Below are 26,725 nucleotides of genomic sequence, written 5' to 3' on the forward strand. Positions count from 1 at the left end.
CAGGCGCAGCGTCTCGGTTCGCGGCCCATCGCTGCCATCTTGAATGCGGTGTCCTGCCTGAGCTTCTGCCCATGGCCCTGCGGAGCTGCGGTGTCGGGACCAGCCGTTTCCCACTAGGAGCTCTGGTCTGAAGGGCTTGGTGCAGGGCTTCTGCACGCGGAACCCAATGAGCAAGTGAAGCTAGACTAAGCAGCACAAAAGAAAAAAAAAAAAGGTTAGACTTTATTACCAGATTCTATGTTTATTTCCTGGGAATTGTTATGGGCTTTGCCGGTGACATACTGATAATTTCTTTGGCCTGTAGGAATATTCAGTCTGGTAGTGAGGCTCAGACATATCAACCTGGAAGGGCAATAGAACAAGTGTTACAGAATAAGTGGCTCATGTAAATGCAGTCCAGCTCTTCCTGGGCACTGGGGGCCTTAACTGTGGATTTGGGAGCCTTATTTTAGCCCATGGGCTTTAGCCTATACTTTTTTTTTTTTTTTTTTTGCTGTACGCGGGCCTCTCACTGTTGTGGCCTCTCCCGTTACGGAGCACAGGCTCCAGACGCGCAGACTCAGTGGCCATGGCTCACAGGCCCAGCCGCTCCGCGGCATGTGGGATCTTCCCGGACCGGGGCATGAACCCGTGTCCCCTGCATCGGCAGGCGGACTCTCAACCACTGCGCCACCAGGGAAGCCCTAGGCTATACTTTTAATACGAACTCCAAGGATAGGCCCAGACAAACCTGGCATTCAGCCCCTGTCTGACCCCAGCCCAGATACTGCTCATTGAATTCTTTTAGAGGTGAATTTGGGGCTTCCATTCTTTAACGCTGAGCCTTGCTGGTGTATGGTCCTGGGCATTTCTAGGAGGGAAAATGTCTAGCTTGTCATGGAGCCAAGGATTTTGTGACATGATTGTGATAGTGTGGAGAATAACTTCTCCTACAAGGAGAAACTCTGGAGGTTTTCTTGGGAGATTGGTAGTGGGGAAGACCAGAGACTCAGGGCTCCTGGCCTTTCCTCGCTCACTTGCCTTAAAGAGGGGATATTTTGGTCTTGCCTCATAGGCCTGCGATGTGTTTCTGGTTTGAGTATATGGCAAGTTGGATACTTTCAGGTGATGCTTGTCACTGATACTCAGGAATGATCAAGCAAATTATTAAAAAGAAGTACTATAAAATGGGGATAGTAATATCTGTTTTGCAGCATTTCATGAGTATTCAGTGAAATAACGCATACAAAATTCTTAGTGCATGCCCGGCACATACTAATAGCTTCATAAATGGTAGCCTTTGCAGTTACCCTCTGAAACCAGTACCCCTAGGTGATATGTAGGGAGTTCTCTGCGAGTTTAGACCACATGGTCCTGTCCTCTACCTCTTCCCTAGGACATTGAAGGAAGAAGAACCTTGGCTGAAGGAAGGGGGAGGGTTTCTACAGATGTTTAAAATCTTGGCTCTGTAGGTCCCCATCTAGGAAGAAAGATTATCAGGCTGAGCCTTGGAGGGTATTTAAGCCTGTTTCAGCTGGGTTGCATTTGCAGGTGCTTGCTGAGGTCTAGCTAATTGCAAGAACCTGAAACTCTTTTTAGTTGGAAGAGGATTATATTAGTTTGCTAGAGCTGCTGCAACATATTACCACAAACCAGGAGCTTAAACAACAGAAGTTTATTGCTTCTGTTCTGGAGGCTAGAAGCCCAAGATCAAGGTGTTTGTAGGGTTGGTTCCTTCTGAGAGCTGTGAGGGAAAATCTATTCCATGTCTCTTCCCTAGCTTCTAGTGACTTTCTGGCAATCTTTGGTGTTTCTTGGCTTAAAGAAACCGCTCTGATCTCTGCCTTTATCTTAAGATGTTCTCTTGTGTGCATCTGTCTCCAAATTTGTTTTCTAATAAGGACACCAGAATTATTGGATTAGGGGACCCCCCTACTCCAGTATGACCTAATTATAACTTAACTAATTATATCTTGAAAGGCCCTATTTCCAAATAAGATCACATTGTGAGGTACTGGGAGTTAGGGCATAGGAATCTGGGGGAACACAATTCATCCCCTAACAAGGGTACTTCAGCAATACAACTCCTTAAATATTGACGTTTTTCCTGTCAGGTCATCAGGACCTTAGTGAACATCTACTGTATGCAAGACTCTTGATGGGAGAGGGATGACTACAAGTATTTGGACTTCATGATTCTTTAGGGTCCTAGCAAAGCATAGTGGTTTAGAGCTCAGGCTCTGGGCCACACTGCCTGGGTTTGGGTCTGGCTGCTGCCAATTACTAATCATGTGATTGTGGACAAGTCACTTAATCTCTGTGCTTCAGTTTCTTTATCTGCAAAATAAGGATGATAGTATCTAATTGGTAGGGTTGCTGTGAGGCTAAAGCAAGTTAATACATGTGAAGAACTTGAATCACTGTCTACTGAACACCTGATATGATATTAGCGATTCATAGTATTAAAACAAGTTCCAAATCTAAAATGCTGTAATTTAGAGAACCTTACAATGGCCCATAATCAAGGACCAAAATGGAGGGATGCAGCTTATAGAAGCTCATAGAACGTAAGATGTCCGGGGCTGGAAAGGTCTTTATAGACCGTCTATTTGAGTCTTCTTGTTTTGCAGATGAGGAAACCGGGGTTCAGAGAGAGGAAGTGACTTGACCTACCACTAATGAGTCAGGATCAACTGACTCATTAGTGTTAGAACCAAGACTGTTAACGCTGATGAAAGTTATTTACTTTACTTTAGATCAATGAAAAGCCTTTAATCATGGCTTAATTTACTACTCCATCTACTCCAACCTAGATCCAACACTGAGCTCTGTAAATACACATGTGAATTTTTATCACAGTCCTTGGCCTCTAAAGGAGTTAAGAGCTCAACAAATAGCTAAATAAGCCTAAAAATATAATAATGTCCTGGATTTATCTACGTTTCCCTGTTTCTCTTGCAGAAAAAAAAAAAATGGCAGGAGAAGGAACGGCCAGAGATTTCTCTTCCTTCAGATTTTGAGTACACGATTCACATTGGTTTTGATGCTGTCACAGGTGAGTTTATAATAAGTCCTGGGTCACAGAAAGACCTTTGGTCTTTCAGAGTTCTGGCTATGCACTGTTACATTTAATTCTTTCCAGACTGCCTGATGCCTCTGTCTTTGCCCAAGACCCTCATTACTATCTTCTTATATTCTTGAGAGGGACAAGTTCCTCCCCTCCAGAATGGTACTAAAGAAGCCTTTGAATCTCCATTCCTTAAATAGACCTCGATTAAGTGGCCCCTTGGTGTCAGGCTCTGTGCTAGGCACTGATGATCCAGAGACAAATCAGACATGATTCCTGCTCTAAAGGAGGAATAGCCTGGTGAAGGGGCAAATACCGCAAGAAATGACAGATATAGTAAGATATGTGTTATAAGAGAGACCAGTGTGGAACTCTGAGGGGAGAGAGAGAAAGGAATGACTAAACCCATCTTTAGCTGCTATCAGTTATCAGAGTTAGTTCTGAATTTCCTTCACGGTCCTGTGTGACTGTGCCTTGCTGACAGCCTTGCATGTCTCTCTTGTAGGGGATGCCAGAGCAGTGGGCCCGCTTGCTTCAGACATCACATATCACTAAGTCGGAGCAAAAGAATAATCCGCAGGCTGTTCTGGGTGTGTTGGAATTTTATAACTTGAAGAAGACCTCCAATAGCAGAAGTACATGAGCTTTACAGGTATGGGGATTGTGTCCAGGGAAGTCTAGGAGAAAAAGAGTGTTCCTCTGGGTGGAAGAGCTCCACATGCCTGTTGGTGTGGGGTGAAGGAAGAAAGTATTGGAAAGAGTGGAGATGGCACTTTCACTGAGATGGAATTTTGGAATTTGAGAGCCAAGATGATGGGTTTTTGCATCAAATGGAGTCTTTACTCTGAAACTGCAGGTATTTTATTTCATTATTTTGGGGGGGGGTGGCGTGCTGCGCAGCTTGTGAGATCTTAGTTCCCCAACCAGGGATTGAACCTGGGCCTTTGGCAGTGAAAGCACAGAGTCCTAACCACTGGACCGCCAAGGAATCCCCTGAAACTGCAGGGTTTTTTTTTTGTGTGTGTGTGGTATGCGGGTCTCCCTCTGCTGCGGCCTCTCCCGTTGCGGAGCACAGGCTCCAGACGCGCAGGCCCAGGGGCCACGGCTCACGGGCCCAGCCGCTCCGCGGCACGTGGGATCCTCCCAGACCGGGGCGCGAACCCGGTTCCCCTGCATCGGCAGGTGGACGCGCAACCACTGCGCCACCAGGGAAGCCCCAGGTTTTTTAAAAGTAGTGTATTTTATATATTTAGAACGTAGACTTTGTGCTAGAAGATGTAGATTCTGACACTCAGTAGGTTCTAACAGTTACTTCATTTCTTCAAAGCTCAAAATGGGAATAATAATTCCGATCTCCAGAATCTGTAGTGCAGATAAATGAGCTCACTGATGTAGAAGTTCTTTTTTTTTTAAATTAAATTTATTTATTTATTTTTGGCTGTGTTGGGTCTTCGTTGCTGCTCATGGGCTTTCTCTAGCTGTGGCGAGCAGGGGCTACTCTTCTTTGCAGTGCACAGGCTTCTCATTGTGGTGGCTTCTCTTGTTGCGGAGCACGGGCTCTAGGCACATGGGCTTCAGTAATTGTGGCACATGGGCTCAGTACTTGTGGCTTGTAGGCTCTAGAGCACAGGCTCAGTAGTTCTGGCGCACGGGCTTTGCTTCTCCGCTGCATGTGCAATCTTCCTGGACCAGGGCTCGAACCTGTGTCCCCTGCACTGCCAGGTGGATTCTTAACCACTGCACCACCAGGGAAGTCCCAGTTCTTTATAGGTTGTAAAACAGAACCATGGAAATGTAGCCATCATTATAATCTTTGTTTTCAATATTAATAAATTATGTGATGACATTTAATGTGTATCTTTTAAGTAGGCAAGCCCAATTTCTTCCTCAAGGAACTGATTTTTATCAAATAAAAAATAGGCCAGTAATAATAAATGTTCTTTAGGTATACTCTTTCTCTCTCTATATATAAGGGACTATGTTTTTCAGAATGTTTTTAATTGCAAAGTTGGGATTAGAATCCAGGTCTTCTATTCCTTGACCAGTACCTTTTCAGTTTACCACTTGCTTCTAGTAACTCTATTTGGAGCACCTCCTTCCATAGCAGAGAGATTTTTCTTTTCTTAGGCAAGTCATAAGAAGGTCTACATTTTTGGAAACTTGCCTTTTATATAGCATCTTAGAATGTTAGGGTGAGAAGTATCCTTAGTGTATACCATTTCCAGTTTCCCCTTGTTTTGCAGATATTAGAGCCCAAAATGCCTTTCTAATGTGGCTAAATTAGTGGTCTCTTAACCACTGGTCTTAACTCTGAGTCCAGTGCTTTTTCTGGTGTTCATGCTGTCTCTTTCAAAGGGGAGTATTGTTGGGGAAGGTGAGAACCAGGATGAACTAGCTAATTTTGAAGGATGCTTTCCCCAGCAAGTATCTGGCTTGCAGCAAAGGGCACAGATGGTGAGGATGACAGACTGCATCTTTGCCCATGCTGCATAGTGGTGCCCTGGAGAGGGTCATGCGTGATCCTAGCATATTTCCTTCCTGACATCTGGCCTGCTGGGTCTGTCTCACTTCTTTCATTGAAGGCCTGGATCATTCCAAGGAGTCATTGGGGTTGAGGGGTGCTGGGTAGGAAAGTTTTCTAGTCAGGAGATTAAGGCTTGTGTTTTATAAAGTTTGTCATGGAGACATCAGATTAGAAGATGGCTTTGAAAGCCTCAGCGGCAAAGTCTTTGGAAGAGTCTGTTTTTATGTGTATGTGTGTAGATATGTACAAATGCCATTTATGTATATGGAAGCATAGCTCTGTGGGTTTGCCTGTGTTTGGAATTAAAGTCCATTTAAGTATTTATGACTAAATATGGGTATAGATATACACATTCAGGTAATTGTGTGTATGTTCATCTGTGCATGCATAAATGAATAACACTGAGTGTATATGTATAGATATGTGCCCATGCAGCTACTTCTGTGTGTATAAATTTGTGCAAACGTGTATATGTGCAAACGTGTATATGTGCATATGTGTATATGTGCATGCACACATGTGAAGGATTTTTAATTTTCTAGAAGTTGAAGACCAGGGCTAACTTTCACCTCTTCTCATACTACTAATTATGATAAAACTACTTCAATTTATATATGATTACACATGAATTATCTCATTTGATTCTCATGGTGGCCTTGAGAGATTGGTAGGGAAAGGATTATTATCCCGATTTTGCAGGCTCAGACAAATTAATTAGGCTCCAGGAAAGTAAGTGACTTACTCAGAGCGACTCAACTGATATGTGATGGAAGGGTGTTTTCAACTTGGGCCCTTAAACAGTTTGCTGTCTATAATCCAAGCACAATCCTTCATGCCAATTTTTGTCACGTTTCCTATTTTTTTTTAGCACTTTATATTCTGTGCCAATTAGTAGCTAATGTGATAAGCAAAAGCTAAACTAGATAGACAACCCAAGGTTCTGGGTTTTAGCCCTACTTTGCCACTGATTTATGTAATCTTGTACCAGTTTTTTTTCTTCTGAACCTTAGTTTATTCATTTATAAAATGAAGGGATTGAAAGTACTTTCTGTTCTGTCATTCTGGGCTATGGAATGATTTTGATACCTAGAAATTGTAAATCACGTTTAAAAAGAGCAGTGCTTACCTGTTTTTTATAGAGCGGTGATATATTTAATACCAGAATATCCAGTGCACAAGATGAAGGCATAGTATTATACTTTGTCCTGTCTAAGGTGATGTACTTTTGGCCAAGAAAAAATGTGAATCAATCCTGAATTGATTTCTCCAAGGTACAGATGGATGTTCAAGGTTTATTTTAAGAACATATCGTCACAGTTTATGTATTCATGATTTGATTTGTCATAGGACCAAAGAGCTGTACCTGGTAGTTTCTTATCTGATGGAATTGGGATCTTGGACATTCTTTGGGCTTGGTTCTTGGTGAGAAATAGGTTGAATTTGGTAAACTTTTCTCCTCCTTAATTCCATTGGTAATGAACTGGTGAAGTCAGTTTCTTAGACCTTTAGGAATTAAAGAATAAAAAGAAACACAATACTTGGTCTTTAAACTTATGTTTTTGCTATGATCTCCATTGGATCTATGTTTCACATTTCATCAAATCTAAGCTGTCATTCATTGTAAGATGCACCATTATTTTATATGCCATTAAAGAAAAATAGTTGCCAGTTGAACCATGGAATGCCTTTGATTGTAGGACACATCTCTGTTTCAGACGTGTTAATGTGAAAAAATATACATCTAAGAATCAGTGAACTATGGTAATTATCTGCTTTCAGGGAGTTGGATCTGTTCTTAGAAAATAAGACCCTGCCTTTGATTAAACTTGAGATGATTAAAGCCCCTCTTTTCCTAAGGCTTAGTCTTTCTCTCCCTGTGGGGAATAGGCATGGATGTAGAAGGGTCCTCTCTAAAAACTGGTCATCATTTGTTATGGGTGGCTCAGCACAGTGCCAGCCATGAATTCTTTCCCTTTCACTTATAATGCAGGAAATCTCTTTGGCCATTGAGGCCTGATGATGATATAGTGGATGATATGGATACAGTTCTAGCATAGTGTTTAGAAGTGCACCAGGATTCAACTCTTGATTCCTACCAGTCTATGTGTTAAATAACTACTGGGCAAATTACTTAACTTCCCTGAACCTCAGTTTCCAAATCTATAAAAGTAGACATAATAATAGTACTGAGAGTTGTAGTGAGGATTAGAGGAGATAATGTGTATAACATGTTTAGCATGCTGTTGGGCCTGTAGTACCAATAACACTATGATTATTATTCTCTGAGCCTAGCAAGTGCTTGACTGAATAGGCTTCCTTAGCTCTCAAGAAAGGATTAACTGTAATTGTTTACTGACTAAATCCAGTGTCTTTTTTCCTTTGGAGGTAAATTAGCTGAGGATTATAGTCCTTTTAACACTTTGGTAAGCCTTTATTTCCTCTATTCTGATATGGGCAGGTATGATTTTTAGGGATCAAGTCAGTGTGGTAGATGGAGAGTCTGAGCTGGGGGGTACTCATCTTGGTCACTCTCCCACCCTGGGCCTCAGAGTAAAGGACTTGGACTTAATAAACAGTAGACATCCCTTCCAGCTTTAGTTTATTAATGTTGTAGAAATCCTAACCTTGGAACCAGAAGAACTGGCTGCTAGACTCAGTTTTTCATTTGTAGATTTGAGCATTAGCAAAGCCAATTTGCCTTTCTGAGCTTCAGTGTTTTCATCAATAAAGTGAGCATAATACACTTTGCCTTTTCTGACATGTCTTCAAATAACTGAATTTAGAAGAGAATTCCTTCTTTTGGGTTAGTTGGGTCTACAAAACTAGGATTAGGACTGCTTGTTGAAGGGAGCAGATTCTATGAATTTAAAGTCATTCATTCTGAAGTTGTAGTACATGTCCTGTCACTTGAAGGGATATTATAGGAACCATTGATGAATTGGGTAGAAAGTAAAATTAAAGGACCTCAAGGATCCCTCTGTCTCTCTCAACTTACAAATTCTGTTTTTCAGAGCAGATAAGACGAGATGTGGATGTATTTGAAAGGGTCTTATAAGCTGTGACATAACTGAGAGAATACTGCTATTCTTTTTTATTTTAACTTTTTATTTTATATTGGAGTATAGTTGACTAACAGTGCTGTGTTAGTTTCAGGTGTACAGCAAAGTGATTTAGTTATATATATATATACACACACACATACATGTATCTATTCTTTTTTTGAATTCTTTTCCTATTTAGGTTGCTACATAATATTGAGCAGAGTTCCCTGTGCTATACAATAGGTCTTGTTGGTTATCTATTTTAAACATAGCAGTGTGTACATATCAATTGCAAACTTCCTAACTATCACTCCCCCCCGCCTCTCCTCCCCCCTCCCATAACCATAAGATCATTCTCTAAGTCTATGAGTCTGTTTCTGTTTTGTAAAGAAGTTCATTTGTATCATTTCTTTTCAGATTCCTCATGGAAGTGATATCATACAATATTTCTCTTTCTTTGTCTTACATACTTCACTCAGTATGACAATCTGTAGAAAAGATGTTCAATATCACTAATTATTAAGAGAAATGCAAATCAAAACTACAGTGAGGGGCTTCCCTGGTGGCGCAGTGGTTGCGCGTCCGCCTGCCGATGCAGGGGAACCGGGTTCGCGCCCCGGTCTGGGAGGATCCCACATGCCGCGGAGCGGCCAGGGGACACGGGTTCGTGCCCCGGTCTGGGAAGATCCCACATGCCGCGGAGCGGCTGGGCCCGTGAGCCATGGCCGCTGAGCCTGCGCGTCCGGAGCCTGTGCTCCGCATCGGGAGAGGCCACAACAGTGCGAGGCCCGCATACCGCAAAAAACAACAACAACAACAACAACAATAAATGCTAGAGAGGGTGTGGAGAGAAGGGAACCCTCTTGCACTGTTGCTAGGAATGTAAATTGGCACAGCCATTATGGAGAACAGTATGGAGGTTCCTTAAAAAACTAAACATAGAGCTACCATATGATCCTGCAATCCCACTCCTGGACATCTATCTGGAGGAAAACATGGTCCGAAAGGATACATGCACCCCAGTGTTCATTGCAGCACTGTTTACAATAGCCAAGACATGGAAGCAATCTAAATGTCCATTGACAGAGGACAAAGAAGATGTGGTAATATATGTAATGGACTATTACTCAGCCATTAAAAAGAATACTGCTATTCTTTATACCTGATATTGTCTCTTGTACGAAGGTGGTAATTATATCGATTTACTAAATCATATTGATTTACTAAACATTTGCAAAGTCCCTACACTTTGCCAGGTCCTGTGTGGAGACGTGGCAATATAGGGATGAATCAGACATTGTCCCAACTCCTAAGAATCTCCTAATCCTGTAAGTGACATGAAGGCACAAACAGTTACAGTGCAGCATGCTAAAACTTCATGAGGCCAGGGGCTATGTCTGACTTGTCAATTACTGGATCCCTGGCATCTGGCAAGTAACAATTTACTGAATAAAAGGTTGGGTGTAGGGCTTCCCTGGTGGCGCAGTGGTTGAGAGTCCGCCTGCCAATGCAGGGGGCATGGGTTCATGCCCCGGTCCGGGAAGATCCCACATGCCGTGGAGCGGCTGGGCCCGTGAGCCATGGCCGCTGAGCCTGCGCGTCCTGAGCCTGTGCTCCACAACGGGAGAGGCCACAACAGTGAGTGAGAGGCCCGCGTACTGCAAAAAAAAAAAAAAAAAAGAATTCCAGTGGAAATGTTACCAGAAAATTAAGCGTTCCTTGAGTTCACCACCTTTTCTGTTTCTTCAATGAAAGTTCCCAGTTGTTTATGTCACCTTTGAATTTATGGAAGATTTAAGGATAGAAATCTCATGATGTTTCCTATATATAGTACGGCCTTTACGTTAACTGAATGGGGCTTTAAAATACCATTGAATTCCCTTTTTGGTTAAGTGCTTACTAGAATATTCTTTTGGTTTTCAGCTTTTATAAAAACTATTCATATCTTTCTTTTCTTAGAAATTACAGTAATTAAGAACATTCTATTCCAGTCATTATTCTAGGGATATAACTGTTGTACTCTACCATAGGTACAACTGTAAAAATGGGTTGAATTTTCCCAGAGGTTTACTTTCAATACATCTATACCATTGTATTGGTTTGTTTGATTTCTTATTTTTCTTAGACCATGAGTGTGCCTTAAAATTCCATTTCATTTGCTTGGTTGAATTTTGATTGATTGCTCAGTTAACTGATTTACTGGTAGGACGGTTAAGAAAGGAGGCTTTGGGATTAGAGCAGCCTGGTTTTGAATTCAGGCTCAGCAATTTACTAGCTGAGTAGCCTCTAAACCCTCAGTAAGCCTCACTTTTTTCATCCATAACATGGAGATACTAATAGTACCTATTTTGTTTGGCTTTTGTGATGTCCCAACTCCTAAGAATCTCCTAATCCTGTAAGTGACATGAAGGCACAAACAGTTACAGTGCAGCATGCTAAAACTTCATGAGGCCAGGGGCTATGTATGACTTGTTAATTGCCAGATCCATGCATCTGGCAAGGAACAATTTACTGAATGAAAGGTTGGATGTATAAAGAAGGCTTCTTGATGGTAGAGTCTGAGCTAAATGAGTTAGTTATTTAGGTCGAGAATTAAGGAGAGATGAGAGTATTGCAGACAGAGAGAATAATTAGCATGTGCTAAGGCAACAAGTTTCATGAGGTAGGCTTACACAGAGAACTGCAAGTGGTTTGTTATGATTGGAATGTGAAGTGTGAAGGGACTAGAGATGGGTGATGAGGAGGAGGTTAGACAGGTCTGATCATATAGGAGTTATAACTTTTAGGTAATGAGAAGCTATTCAAAAATTTTAAGTGGGGGTCGTACGTTCTAATAAAATACTGAGTAACCATCCAAATACTTTGGACCATGCTTCCAGAAGTGGGGAAGTTTACTCTGAGTCATTTGTACACTTATCAATTATAAAAAATATTCACATATCTAATGCCTTGTGGCATACCAGGTCCTTTTTTATTCACTATCTCTTTTAATCTTCACTGGAATTTAGTGAGGTGGTTTATTATCTTTGTTTTATAGATGATAAAACTGATATCAAGAAGGGTTAATAACAATAAGGTATCTGATCTGCAGTCTGTGTCACTTTCCCCTGATCCACTCTTTCATCAAATGGAAGAGATGTAATTGAAATATGGGGAAGAATGTGCAAATGTTGAGATCTTTGGGAGTTTCTCCCCATTGTTGAACTGTAAATTATTGAAGAAGGGGTCTGAACAAAGCTGAGCTTTGCTTTGTGGCTCAAATGTCTTTATGTTTTTGTAGGAGGAGTAACAGCTATTATTTATTGAGTAGCTAACATGTGCCAGACACTGTGTTAATAACCTTATGTATGTTAGAATAATTAGTCCTTACAGTTACCTTGTGAAGAAAGTATTATCCTCCCCTCTTTGCTGGTGACAAAACAGACTTTCCTGAAGACTAATAATTGCTTCTGTGGCAGAACCAGATTAGATCTAGGGTTTTCTGAGTCCCCATCCGGCATTCTTTTCACTGTGGCAGGGAACTGAGAAAGAAGATGTCAGAGAGGTCTTATAAAGGAGACTGCAGTAAAGCCTTAGCTCTGTTTTTCCTTGGTGAGGAGGAGGAGCCCTGGGGCTCATGCCATATGGCAGAGAGGATAACACCTGCTTGGTAAAATCCTGTACTGATTTAGTATCTACAATTAAAACTACTCAGGCTGTCAAGGACATTATCTCCCCCAGTTCAGAATATTGTCCCTGTGGCTCAGGCCTCTTTATTTCCTTGCTAGTTTTATGTGGGGCATGTGGTTTGTATTGTGGTAGCATGGCATTGTTTTCCATATTGGTTTCACACAAATCATTCCATTTTATTTGTAAAATAATTGGTTGGGATTGTTATCTCCATGACACAAATTAGGAAATTGGGACTCAGATACTTTACATGACTTGCTCTGTACCCTTGAATGAGTCAGTAGTAGAGACCAATACCAAATTCAGTTCTCCTAAGCGTTTATTTATTCATGCATACCGAAAATATTTGTGTAGCACCTTCTTTGTGCCCATGTGTTGGTGTTACAAAATTGAATATGCTCTCTCTTAGTCTTTGAGAAAAAGTTAACAACAGAATAGAGGGATAAAGGCTGCAAGAGAGGTACATGAATAATGTACAATGAGGGTCATATTTGATGGAGTGCCTTATACTGTCTGGTATTACAAGGAAATTTGTATGGAATCGTTGGGTCCTCACTATTTGTTCATTTAACAAACATGATATTTAAGGTTCTTTCCACTCTAAACTTCTTTTATTTGTGGCTCACTGGTCTGAGATCCAGCTCTTTCAATAGCACTTTTGTGCCCAAATTCTTATTTATAAAATGAACAACTGCTATGTGATAGGCCCTTTGGGTGCTGAAGACTCAAGGACTGGTAAGGTCTTTGCTCTTGATCTTATAATTTAGTGAGGATTCAGAACATGTAAATAAGGATTTATAATACAGTGTCAGATCAACACAGGTAATGATACGAGCCAGAGAGAAGGGCAATGGTTTCTTGTGTGAGGTAGCATGAACAAAAGCCAAGTTAAAGATTCATCATGTCAGGCCAAAGAACTTGGACTTTGTGCTGAAGCTGAGGAAGTATTTTAGATGGGAGATTAATATAGTTGGATGGGCATTTTAGCCTAAACTACCATATTAGAAAGAATTTTGATCAGGGTAGGGTAGTAGAGTGAATTCATGTGTCTCTCTCTGGTTATGCTAAATTTCTTAATTTCAGAAAAGATACATAAAAAATGAACTCAAAACAGTGCTCCAAAACAAAAACAGGACATAATTGGACCATTGTCAGAAGGTTCATGGAAGATAGGAAGCAGGTAAAGTCAGACTGATTGGAGCAGAAGAAACCACAGCTTAATTATGTAGAGGAGAAAAATCCTAGAAGATAAGAGTAATTCCAGAGAATATGGACTGAGAGAATATATATAAGAAGCAGGAATGAATCCTGGGTTATATTCATGGATAAATTAATTAAAATTCTGCATTTGAAACAGCAGTGACAGTCTCTTTTTTTTTTTTTTTTTTACTTTTTGGCCGTACTGCGTGGCATGTGGGATCTTAGTTTCCTGACCAAGGATCAAACCTGCACCCCCTGCAGTGGACGCATGGCATCTTAACCGCTGGACCACCAGGGAAGTCCCACAGTCTCCATTTTACAGTAAGAAAAAGGTAGCAGAATTTTGATTCCAAGCTTATACCAGATAATTTTTTTTCTTTTTTCATTGAAGTATAATTGACTTACAATAGTATATTAGTTTCAGGTGTACAACATAGTGATTCAAACCAGATTAGAACTAGGGTCTTCTGAGTCCCTGTCCTGGATTTTTTTCACTGTGGCAGGGAACTGAGAAAGAAGATGTCAGAGAGGTCTTATAAAGGAGACTGCAGTAAAGCCTTAGCTCTGTTTTTCCTTGGTGAGGAGGAGGAGCCCTGGGGCTCATGCCATATGGCAGAGAGGATAACACCTGCTTGGTAAAATCCTGTACTGATTTAGTATCTACAATTAAAACTACTCAGGCTGTCAAGGACATTATCTCCCCCAGTTCAGAATATTGTCCCTGTGGCTCAGGCCTCTTTATTTCCTTGCTAGTTTTATGTGGGGCATGTGGTTTGTATTGTGGTAGCATGGCATTGTTTTCCATATTGGTTTCACACAAATCATTCCATTTTATTTGTAAAATAATTGGTTGGGATTGTTATCTCCATGACACAAATTAGGAAATTGGGACTCAGATACTTTACATGACTTGCTCTGTACCCTTGAATGAGTCAGTAGTAGAGACCAATACCAAATTCAGTTCTCCTAAGCGTTTATTTATTCATGCATACCGAAAATATTTGTGTAGCACCTTCTTTGTGCCCATGTGTTGGTGTTACAAAATTGAATATGCTCTCTCTTAGTCTTTGAGAAAAAGTTAACAACAGAATAGAGGGATAAAGGCTGCAAGAGAGGTACATGAATAATGTACAATGAGGGTCATATTTGATGGAGTGCCTTATACTGTCTGGTATTACAAGGAAATTTGTATGGAATCGTTGGGTCCTCACTATTTGTTCATTTAACAAACATGATATTTAAGGTTCTTTCCACTCTAAACTTCTTTTATTTGTGGCTCACTGGTCTGAGATCCAGCTCTTTCAATAGCACTTTTGTGCCCAAATTCTTATTTATAAAATGAACAACTGCTATGTGATAGGCCCTTTGGGTGCTGAAGACTCAAGGACTGGTAAGGTCTTTGCTCTTGATCTTATAATTTAGTGAGGATTCAGAACATGTAAATAAGGATTTATAATACAGTGTCAGATCAACACAGGTAATGATACGAGCCAGAGAGAAGGGCAATGGTTTCTTGTGTGAGGTAGCATGAACAAAAGCCAAGTTAAAGATTCATCATGTCAGGCCAAAGAACTTGGACTTTGTGCTGAAGCTGAGGAAGTATTTTAGATGGGAGATTAATATAGTTGGATGGGCATTTTAGCCTAAACTACCATATTAGAAAGAATTTTGATCAGGGTAGGGTAGTAGAGTGAATTCATGTGTCTCTCTCTGGTTATGCTAAATTTCTTAATTTCAGAAAAGATACATAAAAAATGAACTCAAAACAGTGCTCCAAAACAAAAACAGGACATAATTGGACCATTGTCAGAAGGTTCATGGAAGATAGGAAGCAGGTAAAGTCAGACTGATTGGAGCAGAAGAAACCACAGCTTAATTATGTAGAGGAGAAAAATCCTAGAAGATAAGAGTAATTCCAGAGAATATGGACTGAGAGAATATATATAAGAAGCAGGAATGAATCCTGGGTTATATTCATGGATAAATTAATTAAAATTCTGCATTTGAAACAGCAGTGACATTTTTTTTTTTTTTTTTTTTACTTTTTGGCCGTACTGCGTGGCATGTGGGATCTTAGTTTCCTGACCAAGGATCAAACCTGCACCCCCTGCAGTGGACGCATGGCATCTTAACCGCTGGACCACCAGGGAAGTCCCACAGTCTCCATTTTACAGTAAGAAAAAGGTAGCAGAATTTTGATTCCAAGCTTATACCAGATAATTTTTTTTCTTTTTTCATTGAAGTATAATTGACTTACAATAGTATATTAGTTTCAGGTGTACAACATAGTGATTCAATAGTTATACATGTTACAAAATGATCGCCATGGTAACTACTTACCATGTGCCACCATAAAAAGTTATTACAGGACTTCCCTGGTCGTGCAGTGGTTGAGAATCCCCCTGCCGATGCAGGGGACACGGGTTCGTGCCCCGGTCCGGGAAGATCCCACATGCCGCGGAGCGGCTGGGCCCGTGAGCCATGGCCGCTGAGCCTGTGCGTCTGGAGTCTGTGCTCCGCAACGGGAGAGGCCACAACAGTGAGAGCCCCGCGTACTGCAAAAAACAAAAAAAAAAGTTATTACAATATTATTGACTATATTCCCTATGTTGTGTATTATACCCTTGTGACTTATTTATTTTGTAGCTGGAAATTTGTACGTCTTAATCTCACTCACATTTTTTTCATCCTCCCGCTTCCTCTCTGGCAACCAACTGTTTGCTCTCTGTATCTGTGTGGCTGTTTCTATTTTGTTATGTATGTTTGTTTTGATTTTTAGATTTCACATATAAGTGAAATCATATGATATTTGTCTTTCTCTGTCTGAACTATTTCACTTGGCATAATACTTTCTAGGTCCATCAATGTTGTGGCATTTGGCAAGATTTTGTTCTTTTTTTTATGGCTGAGTAATATTCCTGTGTGTGTGTAAGTGTGTGTGAGTGTGTGTGTCTTCTTTATCCATTGATCTATTGATGGACACTTAGGTAGCTTGTTATATCTTGGCTAGGGTAAAGAATGTTGCTATGAGCATAGAGGTGCATATATCTTTTCCAATTAGTGGTTTTGTTTTCTTTGGGAAAATACCCAGAAGTGGAATTGCTGGATCATATGGGAGTTCTATTTTTGATATTTAGGGGAATATCCATATTGTTTTCCTAGTGGCTGCACTAGGACTGCAATTTACATTCCCACCAACAGTGCACAAGTTTTTTGTTTTCTCCACATCCTTGCCAACCCTTGTTATTTCTTGTCTTTTTGATAAAAACCATTCTGATAGGTGTGAGATGGTATCTCATTGTGGTTTTGATTTGCATTTCCCTGATGATTAGTGATACTGAGCATCTTTTCATGTGTTTGTTGGCCATCTGTATGTCTTCCTTGGAAAAATGTCTGTTAAGGACCTCTGAATTTTTGTTTTTGTATGTTGAGTTGTATGAGTTCTTTATATATTTTAGTTATTAATCCCTTATCAGATATGTCACAGCAAAGAGATCTTCCCATTGAGTAAGCTGCCCTTTCCTTTTGTTGATAATTTCTTCTGTTGTGCAAAAGATTTTTAATTTGATATAATCAATTTTGTTTATTTTTTGCTTTTGTTTCCTTGCCTGAGGAGACATATACAAAAAAAAAAAAAAAAAAAAGAATATTGCTAAGACAAATGTCACAGAGTGTACTGCCTAAGTTTTCTTCTAGAAGTATTTTGGTCTCATATTTTATGTTTAAGTATTTAATCCATTTTGAGTTTATTTCTATATATGGTGTGAGAAAGTAATACAGTTTGGTTCTTTTCTAGGTAGGTGCCTGGTTTTCTCAACACCATTTATTGAAGAGGCTGTCTTTTCCTTATTGTATACTTTTGCCTTTTTTTGTCATAGATTAATTGACCATATGAGTGTGGGTTTATTTCTAGGCTCTCTGTTCTGTTGCATTGATCTATGTGTCTGTTTTTGTCCTAGTACCATATTGTTTTGATTACTGTAGCTTTGTAGTATAGTTTGAAGTCAGGGATCATGATACCTCCAGCTTAGTACTTCTTTCTCAAGATTGCTTTGGATATTCAGGGTCTTTTGTGTTTCTGTACAAATTTTAAAATTATTTGTTCTAGGTCTATGAATAATGCCATTGGTATTTGGACAATGATTTCTTTGAATCTGTAGATTTCCTTGGGTGGTAAGTTTATTTTAACAATATTGATTTTTCTATTCACGAGCATGGTGTATCTTTCCCTTTGTCGGCGTCATCTTCAATATCTTTCATCAGTGTCTTACAGTTTTCCAAGTACAGGTATTTAACCTCCTTGGTTAGATTTATTCCTCGTTATTTTATTCTTTTTGATGCAATTGTAATTGGACTGTTTTCTTAATATCTCTTTCTGATTGTTCATTGTTATTGTATAGAAATGCAAGATTTCTGTATATTAATTTTGTATTCCACAACTTTTCTGAATTCATATGTTAGTTCTAATAGATTTTTGTGGCATTTTTAGTTATATACAAGGGAACTCCCGTAATACTATCAACTGAATTTCAGTAGAAATTTTGTAGGCCAGAAGGGAGTGCCATCATATATTCAAAGTGAATTCTAACAAACACTTAAAGAAGAGTTAACACAAATTCTTCTCAAACTATTAAAAAATAATTACAGAGGAAGGCCTGCTTCTGAACTCTTTCTATGACACCAGTATCACCCTGATATTAAACCAAATAAAGACCCCCTGAAAAAGAAAATTACAAGCCACTATCACTGATGAATATAGATGCAAAAATCCCCAACAAAATATCAGCAAACTAATTTCAACAATACATTAAAAGAATCATACTTGATAATGAAGTGAGATTTATCCCAGGGATGCAAGCATGGTTCAATGTCCACCAATCACTCAGTGTGATACACCACATTAACAAACTGAAGAATAAAAATCTTATGATTATCTCAATAGATGCAGAAAAACTTTTTGACAAAATTCAACATCCATTTATAATAAAAATTCTCAACAAAATGGCTACTGAGAGAACATACCTCAACATAATAAAGGCCATATATGACAAGCCCACAGCTAACATCATACTCGATGGTGAAATGCTAAAAGTACTTCCTGTAAGATCAGGAACAAGACAACTATGTGCACTCTCACCACTTCAATTCAACGTAGTATTGGAAGTCCTAGCCAATGGAATCCAACAAAATAAATAAAAGGAATCCAAATTGGGAAGGAACAAGTAAAACTGTCACTGTTTGCAGATGACAGGATACTATGTATAAAAAATTCAAAAATTAATTAATTAGGCCATGTCGGATCTTATTTGCGGCACAGGGGATCTTCGTTACGACATGTGGGATCTTCATTGTGACATGTGGGATCTTTCATTGAGGCATGGGCTTCTCTAGTTGCGGCATGCTGGCTTCTCTCTAGGTGTGGTGTGTGGGTTCCAGAGCATGCGGGCTCAGTAGTTGCAGCTCGCAGGCTCTCTAGTTGTGGCACACTGGCTTCAAAGCACGTGGGCTCAGTAGTTGTGGCATGTGGGCTCTCTAGTTGTGGTGTGTGGGCTCCAGAGCACACAGGCTCAGTAGTTGCAGTGCATGGGCTCTCTAGTTGTGGTGAGCAGGCTCTAGAGCACATGGGTTCAATAGCTGCAGCATGCGGGCTTAGTTGCCCTGTGGCATGTGGGATCTTAGTTCCCTGACCATGGATCAAACACGTGTCCCCTGCATTGGAAGACGGATTTTTAACCACTGGACCACCAGGGAAGTTCCAGTTTTCTTTATTTTTGTGTTTAGAATTTAGGCTGGTCAGATCCAGTGAAGAATCTTCTAATCTGCTGCTTTGAGAATAAAAGTTTGAGTAATATTTCAGGAGCACAGTAAGGTAAGAGGGTTAGGGATCTCAGCATTAGTATCCATATATTTACTTTATTACCCTGTTTTTTCTATGATACTCTTATATTTAACTGTACTTTACATTGCCTAATCCAGAAATCCTGTGTTTTTCCTTCTCCAGAGAATAAACCTTCAATTTTCTGCTGAGGAAGGTGTAGGCAGTCACTCAGTGTTATAGAGTAGGGAAAGAGTTTGGGGATCTAACTGCATTTAAGTAACTTTCATTGAATCTGGCTTTAGTACCCCCCACCCCTGCTCCACTCCTCCAGTTTCAGAAGCATATTGTGCTACCAATTCCTGAACATTTTGAGGATTCTGAAGCATAGATATATAAATTGGTCTTCAGTTTTGCCCACTGTCAGCATTGGATTCTTCCTTGAGTTATTTACTGGTCACCAATATGTCATCGCCTCCTTTGCTGATCTTGTCTCCTTTCCTGTTCTCCCCAAACTTCTAGGTTTAATGGCTTTAAAAGACCATGCCTATGTTCAATCTGCCATCTTTACCACATCCCTGAAGAATACTCGCCTTTAACTCCTTATATTTCTATATTATTTAAAATATAATGAGAATATAACTGGTTTTAAATAAAATTGAAAAATTTTACTTTATTTTTAAAATTAATTTTTATTAGGTTATATTTACAATGTTGTGATAGTTTCTACTGTACAGGAAAATGAATCCGCTATACATAAACATATATTCCCTTTTTTGGATTTCCTTCCCATTTAGGTCACCACAGTGCATTAAGTCGAGTTCCCTATGCTATACAGTATGTTCTCATTAGTTATCTATTTTATACATAGTATCAATACTGTATATATGGCAATCCCAGTCTCCCAATACCTCCCACCCCCCCTTCTCCTCGGTATCCATACATTTCTTCTCTACATCTATGTCTGTATTTCTGCTTTGAAAATAAGATCCTCTATACCATTTTTCTAGATTCCACATATATGAGTTAATACATGATATTTGTTTTTCTGACTTACTTCACTCTGTATGACACACTCTAGGTCCATCCACACCTGAACAAATGACCCACTTTCATTCCTTTTTATGGCTGAGTAATATTCTATTGTATATATGTACCATATCTTCTTTATTCATTCTTCTGTTGATGGACATTTAGGTTGCTACCATGTCCTGGCTATTGTAAATAGTACTTCAATGAACATTGGGGTACATGTGTCTTTTTGAGTTATGGTTTTCTCTGGGTATATGCCCAGTAGTGGGAGTTCTATTTTTCGTTTTGTAAGGAAGCTCCATACTGTTCTCCATAGTGGCTCTACCAATTAATATTCCCACCAACAGTGCATGAGGGTTCCCTTTCTTTCTATGCCCTCTCCAGCATTTATTGTTTCTAGATTATTTGATGATGGCCATTCTGACCTGTGTGAGGAGATACCTCATTGTACTTTTGATCTGCATTTCTCTAACAATAAGTGATGTTGAGCATCTTTTCATGTGTTTGTTGGCCATCTTTATGTCTTCTTTGGAGAAATGTCTAGGTCTTCCGCCCATTTTTTGATTGGGTTGTTTGTTTTCTTAACATAGAACTGCATGAGCTGTTTATATATTTTGCAGATTAATCCTTTGTAAGTTGCTTCATTTGCAAATAATTTCTCCCATTCTGAGGGTTGTCTTTTCATCGTGCTAATGGTTTCATTTGCTGTGCAAAAGCTTTTAAATTTAAATAGGTCCCATTTGTTTATTTATGTTTTTATTTTCATTACTCTAGGAGGTGGGTCAAAAAAGATCTTGCTGTGATTGATGTCAAATACTGTTCTGCCTATGTTTTCCTCTAAGAGTTTTATACTGTCTGGCCTTACATTTAGGTCTTTAATCCATTCTGAGTTTATTTTTGTGTATGGTGTTAAGAAGAGTTCTAATTTCATTCTTTTACAGGTAGCTGTCCAGTTTGCCCAGCACCACTTATTGAAGACACTGTCTTTTCTCCATTGTATATCCTTGCCTCCTTTGTCGTAGATTAGTGGACCATAGGTGCATGGGTTTATCTCTGGGCTTTCTGTCCTGTTCCATTGATCTGTATTTCTGTTTTTTGTGCCAGTACCATACTGTCTTGATTACTGTAGCTTTGTAGTATAGTATGAAATCAGGGAGCCTGACTCCTCCAGCTCCATTTTTCTTTCTCAAGATTGTTGTGGCTATTTGAGGTCTTTTGTGTGTCCATACAAATTGTCAAATGCTTTGTTCAAAAACTGAAAAATGCCACTGCTAATTTGAAAGGGATTGCATTGAATCTGTAGATTGCCTTGGGTAGTATAATCATTTTCACAATATTGATTCTTCCAATCCAAGAACATGGTATATCTCTCCATCTGTTTGTGTCATATTTGATTTCTTTCATCAGTGTCTTACAGTCTTCTGAGTACAGGTGTTTTACCTCCTTAGGTAGGTTTATTCCTAGGTATTTTATTCTTTTTGTTGCAATGGTAAATAGGAGTGTTTCCTTAATTCCTCTTTCAGATTTTTCATCATTAGTGTATAGGAATGCAAGAGATTTCTGTGCATTAATTTTGTGTCCTGCTACTTTACCAAGTTTCCTTAAATTCTCTTTCTGATCTTTCGTTGTTAGTGTATAGGAATGCCAGAGATTTCTGGGTATTAATTTTGTATCCTGCTACTTTAGCAAATTCATTGATTAGCTCTAGTAGTTTTCTGATTGCATCTTTAGGATTTTCTGTGTATAGTATCATGTCATCTGCAAACAGTGACATTTTAACTTCTTCTTTTCTGATTTGGATTCCTTTTATTTCTTTTTCTTCCCTGATTGCCATGGCTAGTACTTCCAAAACTATATTGAATAATAACAATGGTGAGAGTGGATACCCTTGTCTTGTTCCTGATCTTAGAGGAAATGCTTTCAGCTTTTCACCATTGAGAATAATGTTTGCTGTGGGTTTGTCTTATATGGCTTTTATTATGTTGTGGTAGGCTTCCCATGTGCCCACTTTTCAGAGAGTTTTTTTTTTTTTATCATAAATGGGGGTTAAATTTTGTCAGCAGCTTTTTCTGCATCTATTGAGATGATCATATGGTTTTTATTCTTCTATTTGTTAATATGGTGTATCACAGTGATTGATTTGCGGATGTTGAAAAGTCCTTGTATCCCTTTGGTAAATCCCACTTGATCATGCTGTTAAGAACCTTTTAATGTGTTGTTGGATTTGGTTTGCTATTATTATGTTGAGGATTTTTGTGTCTATGTTCATCATTGATAGCGGCCTGTAATTATCTTTTTTTGTGGTATCTGTATTTGGTTTTGGTATCAGGGTGATGGTGGCCTCATAGAATGAGTGTGGGAGTGTTCCACCCTCTGCAACTTTTTGGAAGAGTTTGAGAAAGGTAGGTGTTAGCTTTTCTCTAAACGTTTGATAGTATTTGCCTGTGAAGCCATCTGGTCCTGGACTTTTGTTTGTTGGAAGATTTTCAATCATAGTTTCAATTTCATTACTTGTGATTGGTCTGTGCATATTTTCTGTTTCTTCCTAGTTCAGTCTTGGAAGGTTGTCCTTTTCTAAGAATTTGTCCATTTCTTCCAGGATGTGCATTTTTTTGGCATATAGTTCCTTGTAGTAGTCTCTTATGAAACTTTGTATTTATGCAGTGTTAGTTGTAACTTCTCCTTTTTCATTTCTAATTTTATTGATTTGAGCTCTCTCCCTTTTTTCCTTGATGAGTCTAGCTAAAGGTTTATCAATTTTGTTTATTTCCTCAAAGAACCAGCTTTTAGTTTTATTGATCTTTGCTATCGTTTTCTTCATTTCTATTTCATTTATTTCTGCTCTGATCCTTATGATTTCTTTCCTTCTACTAACTTTGGGTTTTGTTTGTTCTTTCTCTAATTTATTTTCATTTTGGATGATCTTTCCATTGGTGAAAGTGGGGTGTTAAAGTCCCCTACTATGATTGTGTTACTGTCGATTTCCCCTTTTATGGCTGTAGCATTTGTCTTATGTACTGAAGTGCTCCTATGTTGGGTGCATAAATATTTACAATTGTTATATCTTCTTCATGGTTTGATCCCTTGATTGTTATGTACTGTCCTTCCTTGTCTCTTGTAACAGTCTTTATTTTAAAGTCTATTTTGTCTGACATGAAGAACAGGGAGAAAAAAAGACAGAAAGAAAGAAAAAAATAAAGTTTTAAAATAAAAAATTTAAAAAATATATTAAAAATAAAAAAGTAATTAAAAAAAGAAAGACGAGAGCAACCAAACCAGACCAATGATAACAAGCACTAAAAACTATACAAAAAAAAAACCAAAACGGACAGACAGAACCCTAGGACAAATGGTAAAAGCAAAGCTATACAGACAAAATCACACAAAGAAGCTTACACATAAACACTCAAAGAAGAAAAAGGAAAAAGAAAAAAAAAATATATATATATATAAAGGATGAGAGCAACCAAATCAGTAAACAGGTCTGTCAATGATAATAAGCTCTAAATACTAAACTAAGATAAACATAAAACCTGAAGCAAATTAGATGCAGAAAGCAAGCTCCAAGTCTACAGTTGCTCCCAAAGTCCACTGCCTCAATTTTGGAATGATTTGTTGTCTATTCAGGTATTCCACAGGAGCAGTGTACATCAATTTGATTGTGGAGATTTAATCCGCTGCTCCTGAGGATTATGGGAGAAATTTCCCTTTCTGTTCTGTGTTCACACAGCTCCTGGGGTTCAGCTTTGGATTTGGCCCTGCCTCTGCTTGTAGGTCGCCTGAGGGCGTCTGTTCCCTGCCCAGACAGGATGGAGTTAAAGTAGCAGTTGATTAGGGGCTCTGGCTCACTCAGGCCAGGGGGAGGGAGGGGTATAGAATGCAGGGCGACTCTGCCGTCATGATGTTGCCACAGCCTGAGGCACGATGTGTTGTCCCTGGGAAGTTGTCCCTGGATCACGGGACCCTGGCAGTAGCGGGCTACACAGGCTCCCGGAAGGGGAGGTGTGGATGGTGACCTGTGCTTGCACACAGGCTTCTTGGTGGCTGCAGCAGCAGCCTTAGCATCTTATGCTCATCTCTGGTGTCCACAGTGATAGCCACAGCTTGCGCCCGTCTCTCTGGAGCTTGTTTAGGCAGTGGTCTGAATCCCTTCTCCTCACGCACCCCAAAACAATGGTCTCTTGCCTCTTAGGCAGGTCCAGACTTTTTCCCGTACTCCCTTCTGGCTAGCTGTGGTGCACTAGCCCCCTTCAGGCTGTGTTCACACAGCCAACCCCAGTCTTCTCCCTGGGGTCTGACCTCCAAAGCCTGAGCCTCAGCTCCCAGCCCCCGCCCGCCCCGGCGGGTGAGCAGACAAGCCTCTCGGGCTGGTGAGTGCTGGTCGGCACCGATCCTCTGTGCGGGAATCTCTCCGCTTTGCCCTCCGCACCCCGCTGCTGCGCTCTCCTCCGAGGCTCCGGAGCTTCCCCCTCCGCCACCCACAGTCTCCGCCCGCGAAGGGGCTTCTAGGGTGTGGGAACCTTTCCTCCTTCACGGCTCCCTCCCACTGGTGCAGGTCCCGTACCTATTCTTTTGTCTCTGTTTTTTCTTTTTTCTTTTGCCCTACCCAGGTACTTGGCGAGTTTCTTGCCTTTTGGGAGGTCTGAGGTCTTCTGCCAGCGATCAGTGGGTGTTCTGTAGGAGTTGTTCCACATGTAGATGGATTTCTGATGTATCTGTGGGGAGGAAGGTGAGCTCTGCGTCTTACTCTTCCGCCATCTTCTCCCCTCCTCCCTTCCATATGTTCTGCTCTCATTCCAGTGCATTCTAATACATTCTTCGTCTCATTTACTGAGTCTTCAGCTCTAGAATTTGTTTTGTTCTTTTCAGATATTCAGTCTCTTTGACAAATTATTCCTCTGTTTATTAATTTTATTCCTGAGCTCATTAAAATGTCTTTCTGAGTTTTCCTGTAGCTTGTTGAGTTTCTTCATTCCAGCTATTTTGAATTCTCTTATCAGTTAGATTGCAATATTCTCTGACTTTAAGCTTGGTTTCTGAAGAATTGTCATTTTGTGTGTGTGTGTGTGTGTTACAGTGTTACTGTGGTTCTTCATGGTGCTTGATTAGTTGTTCCTCTACCAGTGCATTTGAAGTAGTGAACCTCTTCCTACTCTTTTCTAACAATTCAACGGATAAGAAATTAGAGGTCTTTTGTTTTCCAGTAGGTGGCACTATAGCACATGTCTTTGATTTCACTTACCTCACCTGCCTCTGATTATATTTGAGAGTCCACACTTTACATCCTCCACTTTATGTGTGTCGGAAGTTTGGCCCCTTGCCCTCACTATAATTTCTTGTGCTTCCACAGTCACTGGTGCCATGCTGCTGCCACTGTTCCTGGTGATGCTGCCTGGGGCACCAAGATGATGGGCTCTTCTGTTGTGTCTGGGACCTGCTGAGCTGCAGGCTTCACTCTTGCTGGTGGGGGTGGGAGTGGGCAGGGAGCTGGGTCCGGTAGACACCTCTGCCATGTTCCTGTTGTCAGGTTCTTGGACTCCACTACTGCGTGTAGGGGTGGAGTGGAGTTGTGGGTGCCTCTGTGGCTGGATGGGTAGGGTTCACTGCTTCCTAGTTACCTGTGGCCATGCGTGCCACTGTAGCTGGGAAGCCAAAGTCATGTGTGGCACCTCCCCTGCTGCTACTGGGTTCTCTGGGAATGTGGACTCAGCTGTTGGGGCCAGAGAGCTGGGATTCTGCATTGCCTCCATGGTTCCCCTGGTTCCACCTCCTCTATGTGTTCCCATATATTCACCTTTAGATATACAGATGTGTAGAATTCTCCACCATTGTGATGTGTTGGGCAGAGGCACCTTTGTTGAGTTATGGATATTTTACTGGTTAGATATTGAGAGAGACAAAGGGAACATCTTTCTCTCCATCTTGATGCTGACGTCACTCCTGGACAATTATTTTTACAAGTCTGGTGCTTGGGAGAGAAATCTGATATAGAAGAGATTTAAACATATGTCTCCCGCCTCCCAATCTAGTGGTCCTTCCATTACTCTGTGCCCAGGATTCCAGTAGACATTGAAGTCCTCATTTGGAGGCACCTCTTTGTCTCTCACATTTCATACGCTGGGAAAGCTCTGATCTTATTGCTAAGGCCTTATGACCCAAGATCTTATCTTCAGCAGCAGAAGACATGAAGGGAATCTAGAGTACCTGAGGTTTTTTTCCATCAAAATCATTGGTTGTAGAGTGAGAAGGTTGGCAGGTGGGATTTGCCTGGGGAAGTTCTTAGTTCAAAGACTAAGTCTTTGAACTAATAGTTCAAAGACTATTGGGGCTCAGAGATTAAAAGAGGCACTTCCTGTTCCAGTGAAAATAGAGTTGGGCTTCTCTGAGGGAGGCTACTA

The sequence above is a fragment of the Physeter macrocephalus genome, chromosome 16, assembly GCF_002837175.3.
Source record: "Physeter macrocephalus isolate SW-GA chromosome 16, ASM283717v5, whole genome shotgun sequence".
Classification (NCBI taxonomy): domain Eukaryota; kingdom Metazoa; phylum Chordata; class Mammalia; order Artiodactyla; family Physeteridae; genus Physeter; species Physeter macrocephalus.